The following is a 13,081-nucleotide window of genomic DNA, read 5'->3' as shown; positions in this document are numbered from 1 at the left end:
TCTGGCCCTTTTCACTTAGCTTGATGTTTTCAAGCCTCATCCGTGTTGTAGCATGTATCCATGCTTCATTCCTTTTTATGGCAGAATAATAGTCTATTGTATGGCTATACCACAGTTTGTTTATATACCCACGTTGAAGGACATTTGGGTTGTTTCTATCTTTTGGCTATCATGAATAATGCTGCTGTGAATATTCATGTTCAAAATTTTGCATAAACACGTATTTTCATTTCTTTTGGGTGTGAACCTAGGAGTGGAATAGCTGGGTCTTATGGTAACGCTATGTTTAGCCTTTGAAGGACCTGCCATACAGTTTTTTTTCACAAAGGATGCACCATTTTACATTTCCACCAGCAATGTACGAGGTTTCTAATGTCTGCATATCCTTCCTATTTCTCTACATCCAATTTCTCAACATCCTTGTTATTTTCCATGTTTTTTTTTATTGCAGCCATCCTAGTGGGTGTGATTTGATATCTCATCATGGTTTTGATTTGCATCTTAGTGGTCACTGTATATCTTTTTGGAGAAATGTCTATTCAAGGCTTTTGCCCATTTTTGAATTGTGTTGTTTGTTATTTTGTTTTGGAGTTGTAGTTCTTTATCTATTCTGGATATTAATCCCTTATCTGACATGATTTATAAATATTTTCTCCCATTCTGTGAGTTGCCTTTTTTATACTCTTGATATTATCCTTTGATGCAATTCTTTAAAAAAAAAAGGGAGTCGCAGGAGGGAGGGGATATGGGGATATGTATAAATACAGCTGATTCACTTTGGTGTACCTCAAAAACTGGTACAAGAGTATAAAGCAATTAGATTCCAATAAAGAGCTTAAAAATTTTTTTGGTGACATCCCGTTTATTTTTTCTTTCGTGGCTCATCCTTTTGGTGTCACATATAAGAAGTTGTTGTCTAATCCAAAGGTACTCAGATTTACATTTATATTTCCTTCTAAGAGTTTTATGGTTGAGCTCTTACATTTAGGTCTTTGATCCATTTTGAGTTAGTTTTTGTATATGATGTGAGGAGGTAATGGTCCAATTTAATTCTTTTGCTTGTGGGTATTCAGTTGCCCTAGGATCTTTTGTTGAAGAGACTCTTCTTTCCCCATTGAATGGTATTGGCATCCTTGTCAAAAACCAATTGACCATAACTGTATGGGTTTATTTCTGGACTCTAAATTCTATTCCATTGATCTATTTGTGTGTCCTTATGCCAGTAACACAGTTTTGATTACTATACCTTTGTAGTAAATTTTGAAATTGGAAAGTGTTATTCCTCCAGCTTTTTCATTTTCCAGATTGACTCTTCTGGGTCCCTTGGATTTCCACATTAATTTTAAGACCAGTTGGTCCATTTCTGCAAGACTGATTAATTTTTGCACAGCTCTTTACTATTTGTCAAGGATATCCACATTCATTTACTCCTTCAACAGATATTGACTGAGCACCTACCATGTGTGAGGCACTGTGTCAGGTGCTTGGGGACACCATGGTGAGCAAAGACAGCCATAGCCTTTGCCTTTGGGGCCCTAAGGATCTAGTGGAAGAGGCAGACATTAATCAAATAATCACCAAAATAAATTGAAAGTGACTAACAGAAAGAATTGACCTAGTATCAGGAGATCAAGGAAATCTTTCCTGGAGAAATAAATGATTAGGAAGGTGCCTGGAGCTGGAGGGGGTTTGGGAAGAGTTTTCCAGGCAGCAAGACACCATGTCCGAAGGCTCTGTGGCAGAAGGGAGCATGGTGCATTCAAGGAACTGAAAGGAAGCGAGTGTGCTGAGGCACAAGGGAATTAAGAGAAAGAGCAGCATTAGATGAGGGAGAGCTGCATGAAGATGACCATTCCCACGGGGTCTTGTGGGCTGGGGAAGAAGTCCTAAGATTTTATCCTAAGAACAACAGGAAGCCACTGAAGCAGAGAAGTAACGTGATCTGATTTTGATTTCAAACCATTCACTCTGGCTGCCGTGCAGAGAACGGACTGGAGGGGCTTGGGCAAAGAACAGAGCCAGTGAAGAGGGCATTACTGTAGTCGGAGAGAGAAGTGATGGGGTTTTGCCAAGGGTGGCGATGGTGGCTCTGGAGAGGAAGTGGACAGATTCACAGATGTAAAAGTAAGTGAGGAGGTTTTAGAGACAGGCTTCAGTTAGGGAGGCAACAGGATTTCTGGCCTATGTGACAGGGTTGGGAGGGGTGGTCTGCATTAAGATAAAGGACACTGGAGCGTGGGCAACTTCAGGGAAGGGGAATCAGTGTTATTGAGTTTGAGGTGAGTTGCAGACATCATTGTTATTTGATCCTCACTCTAAGTCATCCTTATGAGGAAGGCATAAAACTCTTGTCCTCATTTTGCAGATGAGGAAACTGAGTACCAGGGAAGTTATTACGGCTTGCCTGATGCTGGGCATCCAGTAAGTGGCAAAGACAGATCAGAATCCCATTACTCTAAGAACAACCCGGTGGTCTTTCTTTTCTCTGACAGCAGAACTGATTCAGTAGAAAGGTCCGTCCCAAATAGTTTCAAATAATCAGAGAAAATCGATGCTACGACTTCTTCCTCCTTACCGCCCCCCTGCCTCCCCCCACCACACCAAGTGTTTCCCAGACCTCAAAGCCTACACTCTGAAGGAATCCTTGGCCTCCTTTTTACAAACTTTCATCTCCACAGCATTGCTACCAAGCCCCCTCCAGGAGTGTTCAGAGCTCCCAAATCCCTGATTCTTTGACTCAGATTTGCTGTCCACACACAGAGAGCTGCACTACCTTCTTTCCCCATGATAGTCACACTGTCCAAAAGACTTCCTGCTTCTCTGTTGTATACTGGTCCCAGAGGTGTCCAATGGACTCTGTGGTTCTAGATAAGGGTCACCTGTCAGTTGTCAATATATGGAAAGCTGAAATGCTGAGACATTGAGCCAGAAAGTAAATGACCGGAAAATTAACAATGATGACGTCAAGTTGTACTCATTTTTTTTGTCATGTCAAGTAGAGGAGTGTGAGAAGAAGGAATTGAATAGGTGGCTGGAAATGGGGCGGAATAAGAAACTAAGAGAGAGGAAGATAAATATGTACATAAATTCAAGGAGTAGGAGGAAGAGAAAATAAGATATAGGTTAGGGAGGACATCCTAGTTTCAGATCAGGGCTCTGACATTTATTAGCTGCGTGATCGTAGGCAAGTTACTTAATGTCTCTAAGTGGAGATAAAATAGTCCTAACTTTATTGGGTTTGTTTATGGATTATGGAGGGAGCATGCATGTGATGTACTTGCCACAGTGCCTGGCATGTGAAAAGCACTAGATAACTGTCAGCTGCTATTTTAATGGTACAAGCCTTTCCTCATTTCTCCTGCCTCTGCTTCCCCCAGCTGCTCTCAGGCAGGTTCACTGTGGCCAACTTGGTTCACCATACTAGCCCCTGAGCCAGTCCTGGCTGAGGCAAGGAATATCCCATCAGCTTCAGCAGACCCAGGAGCTGGAGAACCTGTGACAACAGTTGGGGTCCTGCACTGGTCTTTGGGTATTCTTGCTGCCAATTTGATATAAGATTGGGTACCTCTAAGAGTGACCCTTGGAGATCTATGTTGCCTCTAAGTTGTTTCCTCTTCCCCTCCTCTCCTTCCCCCAACCCTGCCACCCCTACCATGTTGGTTCCTACTCCCAAATTCTGCACAGTCACCCTGCTTTGTACTCCAGTCCTGGCCCACCACCCCACCCCAACTGGACCAAAGTCCTGTCCTCTATCCTGCTCTAGGTACAGATTGCCTGACTGCTGAGCAGTCTGCCTGCTTGACTTACTTCATCCATGTGATGCCACTCCCTGAGGTATACGTAACCAGGTCTGTTCATGGTACCCTCTGAGCATTGTGCCCACTCAGCTAGCTCCCCTGTCCTTCTAGGACAATTGTTGAGAGAATCCTTTGGGGTCCCAGATTTCTTTAGGAATCAGCTGAAGCCATAATGCTTTCCCCAGAAATATGCATGACTTCAGTGTATCAGTCAGGATAGGCTAAGTTATGATGAAGTAACAGACAGTACCAAATTCTCACTTATGGGAACCGTCCAAAGTGGATCCAGGGGAGAGGGCTCTGTTCATCATAGTCACAGCGATCCAGGCTGGTGGAGGTTCCATTTTGGTTTTTGGTTTATTTTTTGGCTGTGCTGCACGGCTTTGGGGATCTTAGTTCCCCAACCAAGTATTGAACCCATGCCCTTGGCGGTGAAAGCACGGAGTCCTAACTACTGGACCACCAGGGAATTCTCTGGAGGTTCCATTTTGAACACGCGCCTCCATAATTGCTGTGACAGGAAAAAGGGGCATATGATCTGATTTATGTTTTTAAAAGATCCCCTTGAATGCTGTGTAGAGAATGGACTGTGGGGCAGCAAGGGTGGAAACAGGGAGACCATGAGGAGGCTTGCTCTGGATTAAAGGTGATGGTGACTTGACCCACACTGATGGAAGTAAAGGTAGGGAGAAGTGGAGCAATTTGGGGTATATTTTTTTTAAAATTTTATTTATTTTATCTTTGGCTGTGTTGGGTCTTCATTGCTGCACGTGGGCTTTCTCTAGTTGCATCGAGCGGGGGCTACTCTTCATTTTTGGTGCATGGGCTTCTCATTGTGGTAGCTTCTCTTGTTGCAGAGCACGGGCTCTAGCCACGGGCTTCAGTAGTTGTGGCACACAGGCTCAGTAGTTATGGTGCACTGGCTTAGCTGCTCCACAGCATGTGGGATCTTCCTGGACCAGGGATCAAACCTGTGTCCCCTACGTTGGCAGGCGGATTCTTAACCACTGTGCCACCAGGAAAGTCCTTTGGGGTATATTTTGGAGTAAAGCAGACAAGATTTTCTGATGGATTGGATGTGGAAAGTAAGGAGTATAAGAGAGTCAAGGATGACTGCTAGGTTTTTTTGACTTGAACATGTGGATAGATAGATGGTGTTCGTTCTTAACTGACCTTGAACCTCAGAATCCTTGAGTTTATCAAGACATACCTCGTGATAACTGAGAGGAGCCTCAGCTTGGAGTTCTTTTAGGGTGCACCTCCAGCTGTTTTGTAAAGATTTAACTGGCAGGACCTTTTTTGTTTTTCAGGAGAGCTCTTTGATAATGGACACATCTGCCTACACACACATGCACACCCACATGTTCACAAACACATGCACATCCCACACCACCAACACCACCCACACCACTGCGGCATCTCTTTCTGGACCTCCTACATCAGTAGTCTTGGGGGTCCTTCAGGGTCTCTAACATGTCCTTGCCAATATTTTTGTTTCTGATAGGAATGAACGTTTTGCTAATGGTTTTTAATTAGAAAACAATAACAGTAGCACCCTCTCGGAGCCTTCTCCTGTTTTGCTCCTTGGAGGAGGTCAGCAGCAATGAGTGACCTAAGTGGTTGGAAGGACCTTTTACCCTATCAAAGTGGTTTCCAGCCTTGGGAATGTGAAAACTGTACTGGTTACACATTTATTAAACCAAATATTAGTAGTCCAAAGTAGCAATCTGTGACTAAGGATAATTACTGACTAAATGTGCAGCCTGTTACCTGGGCAGCTCATTAGAAGGGGAGGGAGGGGTGGAAAACTGGACATAAAAAGAATGAGTCTCGGCCACTGACTGGTTGGTTCCAGGCAGAGTCAGTTGTGATTGAGGATCACTTCACAGCTCAGTGTTTCCAGAGCCTGAGGGTGAGAGTTTGCATCAGTGACGCAAATGTATACTAATGGGCTCAATGCAGATGCTGGTTGCCCCAACTTTTCTTGGAAAGACCAACAGGGCAGTCTTTCAGCCTGTGTGTTTGAGGGGCAGTGGACCAAAAGGACAGCCTGAGGCAGGGAGGGGTGAGCCTTAGCCTTACAGCCCCGATGGGAAGCAGCCTCTTTGTTAGGAAAAGCCTAGGGCATTTATCATAGGCCAGAGGCTTCTCATAAGTAGGAACCAGGGTTCAGTGGAGGGGAGTGAGTCTCTCTCCTGCCTCGGAGAGGGGAAAATGTGTAAGGTGCCTCTCTTCCTTCCCACCACCATTGTCTGTGTCCCTCCTGGAAATTCTGAAAGCCAAGTGTCACTCTAAGAGCTTTACACCAGTAAAGGCATTGTGGTTACATACAGCTTCTATGAGGTAGGCATCATTACCCCATTTTACAGAGGGAAAAATGGAGATAGAGAATAAAATACAGAGAGAAGTAGGGATTTACCTGGGGCCACATAGCTACCAAGTGGCTGAGCTGGGCTTTGAATCTGGGTTTCCCAGTTCTTGATTACACGATGCTTATTCCTGGGCACGGTGAGAGGCCAGCTGTGCTCCCAAAGCCTAGAGACAGGAGTAGGAAGCCTGGCTCCCTCCCTGCTCTGCACTGACCACCTGTCAGTCAGCCTGGGGTCTAGGTGACCTTCAGGGTTCTTTCCAGCCCTGGCAACCAGCAACTGTCTAAATCCCTGGACCTGTAGCCAATCCAGAAACTTAGGCAGTGGATTAGCAGATGACCTCTAAGGTGCTTGCCAGCTCTGACATTCTATAGATCTGGGAGGGGCAAAGAACCCAATAGTTTTCAATATGTGATCCATTGAACCTTCAAGAGTCCCTCAAACTCAGGGGCTGCCATGAGCAGTTCTGATCCTGTCTTATATGTTGGAGAGCTACGGGTGATTTTGTTTGCAAAAAAGGAGCTGTTCCTAAAAAGAAGCAAACAAAAATAAGCAAAATAAAAAATTTTAAAGCCCCTGAACCAGACAGTGAATGAGAGAGAAGTTTGAATGAAGGTATCCACTGGTAGTGAGAGTGGTGATGGTGGGATGTGTGTGTGTGTGTGGTGGTGGTGGTGGAGGGGGTGGGGTTGGTTCTGACCGAAAGGAGAAAAAGGAAAATTAAAAATGAGGAAAAAAATGAGATTAGAGCTTTAGTAGAAGTCAGTCACCATTTTGAGAAAACGGGAACATATATGTATAACTAAGTTACTTTGTTGTATAGCAGAGATTAACACAACATTGTAAATCAAATATACTTCAATAAAATTGAAAAAAAAAGGGAAAAGGAGAAATTAGAGAAGCGAAAGGGAGGTAACAGCTGTTGAGTGCGTACTGTGTCCCAGTGTTTTTCTGCTTGCAGCCTCACTATAAAATGCTTATAGCAACCCCTTGAGTTCTAAGTGTTTTTGTTCCTATTTTGAAGATGAAGACACTGAGACTCAGAGAGATGAAATGACTTAGCAAGATCACGTAGCAAGTAAATTGTGTTGCTGGGATTCAAACCTAGCTCTGTTTAACTTCAAAACCTACACCCTGTGCTGTTAAGGCCTCCCTCCCTAGAAAAGGGTCAAGAAGTTAGAGGTGGATGGGTACCCAGGGACACCCAGCACCTTCCTTGCAGCAGGCAGAGACCTATAAGTGCCTATGAAGAACCAGGAAGCAGAACTCATGTTCTTAGTGATTAAGGGACTTGAGAGAAGGGGCTGCAGCCAGGAATGGAGAACCAGGGGAAGAGAAATCATCAGTTCAGCAGGGCTGGAGAGTCAGAGCTAGGCTAGGAAGGGCCTGGACCCAAGGATTTGGAACCTCTTGGGACCTGTGTCCTTACCTGGATCAATTTAGACTCATGGACTGTGCTATGTATTTTGGAATTGCTGGTTGCATTCCAAGATCATCACACTTGTGGTGAGGCATTTTACCCTCAATTTATCAATTTAATAATGTAACAAACATGCAAGAACCCACTGCTCAAATAATGTTCTAGAATATTGCTAATAACATATTACCAATGTGCTAAGTGTTTTTTTGGTTATTTTGATAAATAATTGTCTTTCTTTTCAGCCCTGTGGTTGTGGTTTCCCTTCCCTGATAATGACAAACTCCAAAGGGAAGGTTTAGCTTATGTACCGGCTAGGATGAGCTAGGTTATGCTGTGGTAACAGACAACCCAGGATCTTAGTGGCTCCTAGCAACAGAGGCCAATTCCGTGATCTTGCTACATGTCTATGATGAAATGTTTCAGCCTAAAAGTGATAATATTTTACTTCTGTGCCACCGGCCAGAACTCATCATATGGACCTACTCAACCATAATGGGCTAGAAGTGCTATCTTACCTTGTACTCCAAAGGCAAAGAGCTGGGAATACTTGGAGAACAGCACTAGTGACCATCACAGCCCGCTTGCGCACTGTGATATAACATGACATGACCTGCTTCTATCAGAGAAAGTTCTGGAAGAAAGGGATTGCATGAGCAGGCTTGAGGAAGCCTACCTGAGTTTCAGCTATCCCTCTTTCCCTTTAGATGATACTGTTAAGGCAGCCTGCTCCATTCTGCATCCCTTTCCCAGCCAGAGCACCTTTCTCCTTGGAAGTTGCCATTCCTTTCTACCCGTTTCCTTCTGTCTCTGTTCCATGGGCTCAGAGCCCAACAGGGCATTTGCCCGTAGAGTCTGACTGGCATGTCACATGAGGTCTCACTTTGGCTTCTCCTCCCATGCATGATTCCTCAGATAATCAAGGCACTGCAGCTACCTCCTCTGGAGTGGTACTTGAGTTGCCAGTGGTGGGACTGGATTTTGTGCAGAGTGGGGCAGGGAGGAGAGATAGGCTGTGTGAGTCATCATTGTTATTTCCGTTGCATTCCCATCGACCTCACAAAGCTATTAAGAGTCAGTAACTAAGACATAGCTAGACGCTAGTTCTAAAAGCTGGGAGGCGGGGTGGGCTTCCCTGGTAGCACAGTGGTTAAGAATCCTCCTGCTAATACAGGGGACACAGGTTCGAGCCCTGGTCCGGGAAGATCCCACATGCTGCAGAACAGCTAAGTCCGTGAGCCACAACCACTAAGCGTGCGCTCTAGAGCCCACAAACCACAACTACTGAAGCCCATGCGCCTAGAGCCTATGCTCCAAAACAAGAGAAACCACTGCACTGAGAAGCCGGCGCACCACAACAAAGAGTAGCCCCCGCTCCTCACAACTAGAGAAAGCCCGTATGGAACAATGAAGACCCAATGCAGCCAAAAATAAACTTAAAAAAAAGTAAAATAAAAAAATAAAAGCCAAGGGATAGATTAAATTCATAAATGCAAAGCAAGTTCAGGAAATGGAGTAAAGGGAGGACACTGACTCTTGGCCCTACTTCTGGGAAGGAAGATCTGGCCTGATAGCCCAGGAAACATGTCTTTGGCCTTTGAGCACAGGACCTGTGTCAGGCAGCTGGCCCCAGGTGTCAGCCTCCTAAGGGTGCTTCTGCATACCACCGAGTGTGGCCTGGAGAAAGGAAAGGGAAGAGAGTGGGTTGGCATGGCTTATACATGCATGGCATTCAGCAAACTGCAGTAAGCTTAGGTGGGATACAGAGGTGAGCAAGACAATGTCTTGGTCTCACAGAATTTACAGTCTAGTGGGAGAAGAAAATGATTAAACAAATAATATAGGGCACAAGAAGTGCTCTGACAAGGATGAGTACAAGGTAGTAAAGGAATGGCACCTGAGCTAGACTTGGGGAATGAAGGTAAGCTTCCTAGAGGAGCAATCCCTTAGCTAAACAGAAAACTGAAGGATAAGTAGGTATGAGCCAGGTGAAGGCACATGGGAAGGAAGAAAGGAGGTAGAGGGGAGTGGGAAGATCTGAGCTTAGGGACACAGGCAGAGGCTAGATCATGAAGGACCATGGATGCCACGTGGAGGGTCTTGGCCATTATCCTGAGGGCAGTGGGGAGCTATGGAATGGTTTGCCATTTGGATCAGGCTTGCCTTGCAGAAACATCACTGTGGGACCAGCATGGAAGATGGATTGGGAAGAAGTGATACTGGAGGCTGGGACTCCAGGTGAGAAGTGATAGTGACCTGGTTAAGATAGTTGTATGGAACTGGAGAGAGATGGATGTATCTGAGGCACATTTAGAAGGTAGGCAGATTATGTGAATAAACAGATATTGACAGGAAAGGAAAGTTAGGACAACTGGATATCAGTGGTGAGAGTACAGTGTGATGGTTAAGAGCAGTGGCTCTGCCCCTGTTAGCTGTGTGACCTTGGACAAGTTCCTTAACCTCTCTGTGCTTCAGTTTCCTTACCTGTAAAATGAGGATGTTAATATTACCTTCTTTATAATGATTAAGTCACACAATGCACAAAGTGCTTTGAGCTCTGTCTGGAGCATGAGAAATGTTCAGTAAATATTAGCTATTATTACAGGCAACAGGGAGGAGGAATAGGCTTCATAGGAATGATGATGAATTCAGTTCTGGGTGTGCCAACTCTAGGTTGCCTGTGAGACACTCAAGTGCAAATTGGCTATATGAGTGTGGCTCAGGAGCTATAAATATATATTTCCAGAAAAAAAATATATATGAGCCATCAGCCCATTGAAACCTTAGGAGATTGTGCAGGGAGAATTCTAGAGCGAGCCCTGAGCACCCTTGACATTTGTGGGACAGACAGAGGTAAAAGAGACCAATGAAGAGGCTGAGCAGTGGCCAGAGAAGCAGGAGAAAAGCCAGGGGAGGGCACCGCATCACAGAAGCCAAGATGAGAGAATGTTTCAAGATGGTGGCTGTGGCCAATGGTGGCAATACTTTGGAGAGGCCGATATAAGAGAAGATCTGAGAAACTTCAATAGGATTTTGTTATGAGAATGTGGTTGGTGACAAGTTTCAGTGGAGTGGTAGGACTGGATGTCAGTCTACATTGAGTTGAAGAGTGGGAGTGAGGAAATGGAGATAGCGAGTGTAGACAGCTCTTTCTAGAAGTTTATCTGTGAAAAGGAAATGCTAGGAGATAACTGAGGGCTATGGGGGAAAGGAGGGTATACTTCAGTGCTCATGGGGAGGAGGCTGGTAGTAGAGAGGGAGCGATGGGAGATACAGGTGGGAAAGGGAATGATAGAGGATTGAGGTCCCCAAGATGGTGGGAGGAGATGGAATGCAGATGAGAAGGTCAGTCTCAGGCAGGAGGAGTCAGAGAGGGAAGGAGGAAAGCATGGAGGTGGTGAGTGAGCTTGTAGATTTCCTTATGGAACATTACTGCCTGTGGCTTCTCTTTTTCTGTGAAGTTGAGTGAGGGGGGTGTGGCAAGACTAGAAGTATGTGGATGAAAGTGGAGGCCATGGTGCTCAGAGAGCCACTGGAGAGAATGAAAGGAAGAGAGAACCCAACAGGGGCTCAAAGAAAGTTTGCCCAGCCATACTGAGTGCCCAGTGGAAGTCAAGACCATGAATTTATCGTACTTCCCATCTGCAAGGTTGGGGTGTTTTCTCCAAGCAGCACTTAGTGGTCCTGGGGTAGGAGCAGAAAGGGTAGATAATTGGATTGCTTTGAGGCTTGGGGATTTGCAAGATGTGTATGATGGATGGACAATGGTGTCAGAAAGTTGAGGATATTGGCAAGAGAGAAGTTAAAATGATTGACTTGTAATTCCCCTGCTTTTCAATTCAGAAGCTTCTGTTCTTGCTGCCACAATAATTTCCCTCTATTCTCACTGTATTTCATGGCTTCTGCTTCACTCAAGGCTCTTACACTGCCTCATGACTTCTGCCTCATATTTCTCTGTCTCTCTGTCTCTCTCTCTGTCTCTGTCTGCTTCTGCCCCCATTACTGACTGGGCACCCGCTCCATGTCTCATGTCCAGATTCCACAGGAGAGACGATCTGAGTGATTCTTAGTCACTATCTTCCACGTTTGGCAGACAGTTCAGACCACCCTTAGGCTGCTGGCCAACCTATGGGTTTTCTGCCCTGATTCGGGACCTATGTCTGGTCCAGCCAGTGGTATCTAATGTTAACATTCTTCAGAAGGTGTTATGGGTAAGACAAGCAGAATGGTTAAGAATTTGGGCTCTGGAACCAGATGCCTAGGCTTAGATCCAGGCTGTTGCACTTACTGGGAGATCTTGGGCAATTTACTCCACCTTTCTGATTCCCAGTTTCCTTATTTCTTAAGAGTACTTGCCTCATAAGGTCTTTGTGAAAATGAAATAATACATGAAAAGCACTCAGCACAGTACCTGGCACATAGTTATTTCCCTATAAACATTTCTTCTTCTTTTTCCTGTTGTTGTTATTATTATTTTACTATGAAGGCAGGCACTTAGGGCCTAATAGACTTTTAGACAAGACATTAGGGGAGACAAGATTTGAACCCCACTGCAACTGAATGAACAAGGTCTTCTTTCCTTCATCCCAGCTCTTTGCCATTTTCTGCTCTTCTGACCTTCCCTCGGGGAATATTTGTCACCCTGTGGTCTCTAAAGGCTCAAAGCCTTCAGACTCCTGAGTCTGCCGTGAGCTGAGGACCGAGCTGCTGGGTCTGCTCATCGTCAGCTGGGAAGGAATCCTGGCAGCCTGACCTCTCCAGCTCAGTCCTTGGTTTCTATGAGTCATGCTCCTCTTATGCTAAGCCCAGCTCAGATTTGGAAGGGGGCTAGGGGAGTGGGGGTGGAGTGAGGGGAAGAAAGGGAGGAGGAAGGCAGCCACTTAGCCTCTTTCTGAGTTTGTTGGTTAGCTCAAGTTATAGGAATCTTTCCTTAGAGCCCTGATGAGGGGATTTGAGGCCCCTCTGTGACCAGACTGCTATAGAGGAGAGCCTTCACCTGGTCAGCCTGAGATGCCTGGTGTGTAAGCAGCATCTCCCCAGGTACCCTGACAGTCAGGACCTCACCTCTCCATCTCTCTCTCCCCTACAGCTTGACCCAGATGGATAGAGATTTTTTTCTGAGAAAAGAATGCAAATTGCTGACGTAGGGGAAAGGGTTGGATTCAAGAGGCCCACTGCACAGAGATTAGGCTCTTGGAAATGCCCCACCCTCATGAAATAGGTCCCTGATGACTTGTGTCTGAGCTAGTGTTTTCCCAAGGATGGTGGGCAGGCTGCTGGGGGCACATGAAATAATTTCAGGTAGTATATGGCTGAACATTTTTTAACTTCAATAGCCATGGATTTCTTTTAATGTGTTTTAGAAAAATATAATAAGCACATAAAAATCGGTGATCTCAAGGGTATTATTGCTTGGAACCATGCTGAAATGTTAAAAAAGGAAGTTTAAAGAAAAATAGTAAGATAGTAGTATAGGTGTTAAGCATGTGGCAGACGTC

General features: G+C 45.2%; 1 protein-coding gene across 1 annotated transcript in view; it reads left to right on the top strand.

Moving 5' to 3' along the window:
- Positions 1-13,081, top strand: part of NHSL2 (NHS like 2) — a 262,419-nt gene that overhangs the window by 21,391 nt on the left and 227,947 nt on the right. The window lies entirely within an intron of this gene.

The sequence above is a fragment of the Hippopotamus amphibius genome, chromosome X (assembly GCF_030028045.1).
Source record: "Hippopotamus amphibius kiboko isolate mHipAmp2 chromosome X, mHipAmp2.hap2, whole genome shotgun sequence".
NCBI lineage: Eukaryota > Metazoa > Chordata > Mammalia > Artiodactyla > Hippopotamidae > Hippopotamus > Hippopotamus amphibius.
This window is presented reverse-complemented; position numbering and strand designations above follow the sequence as displayed.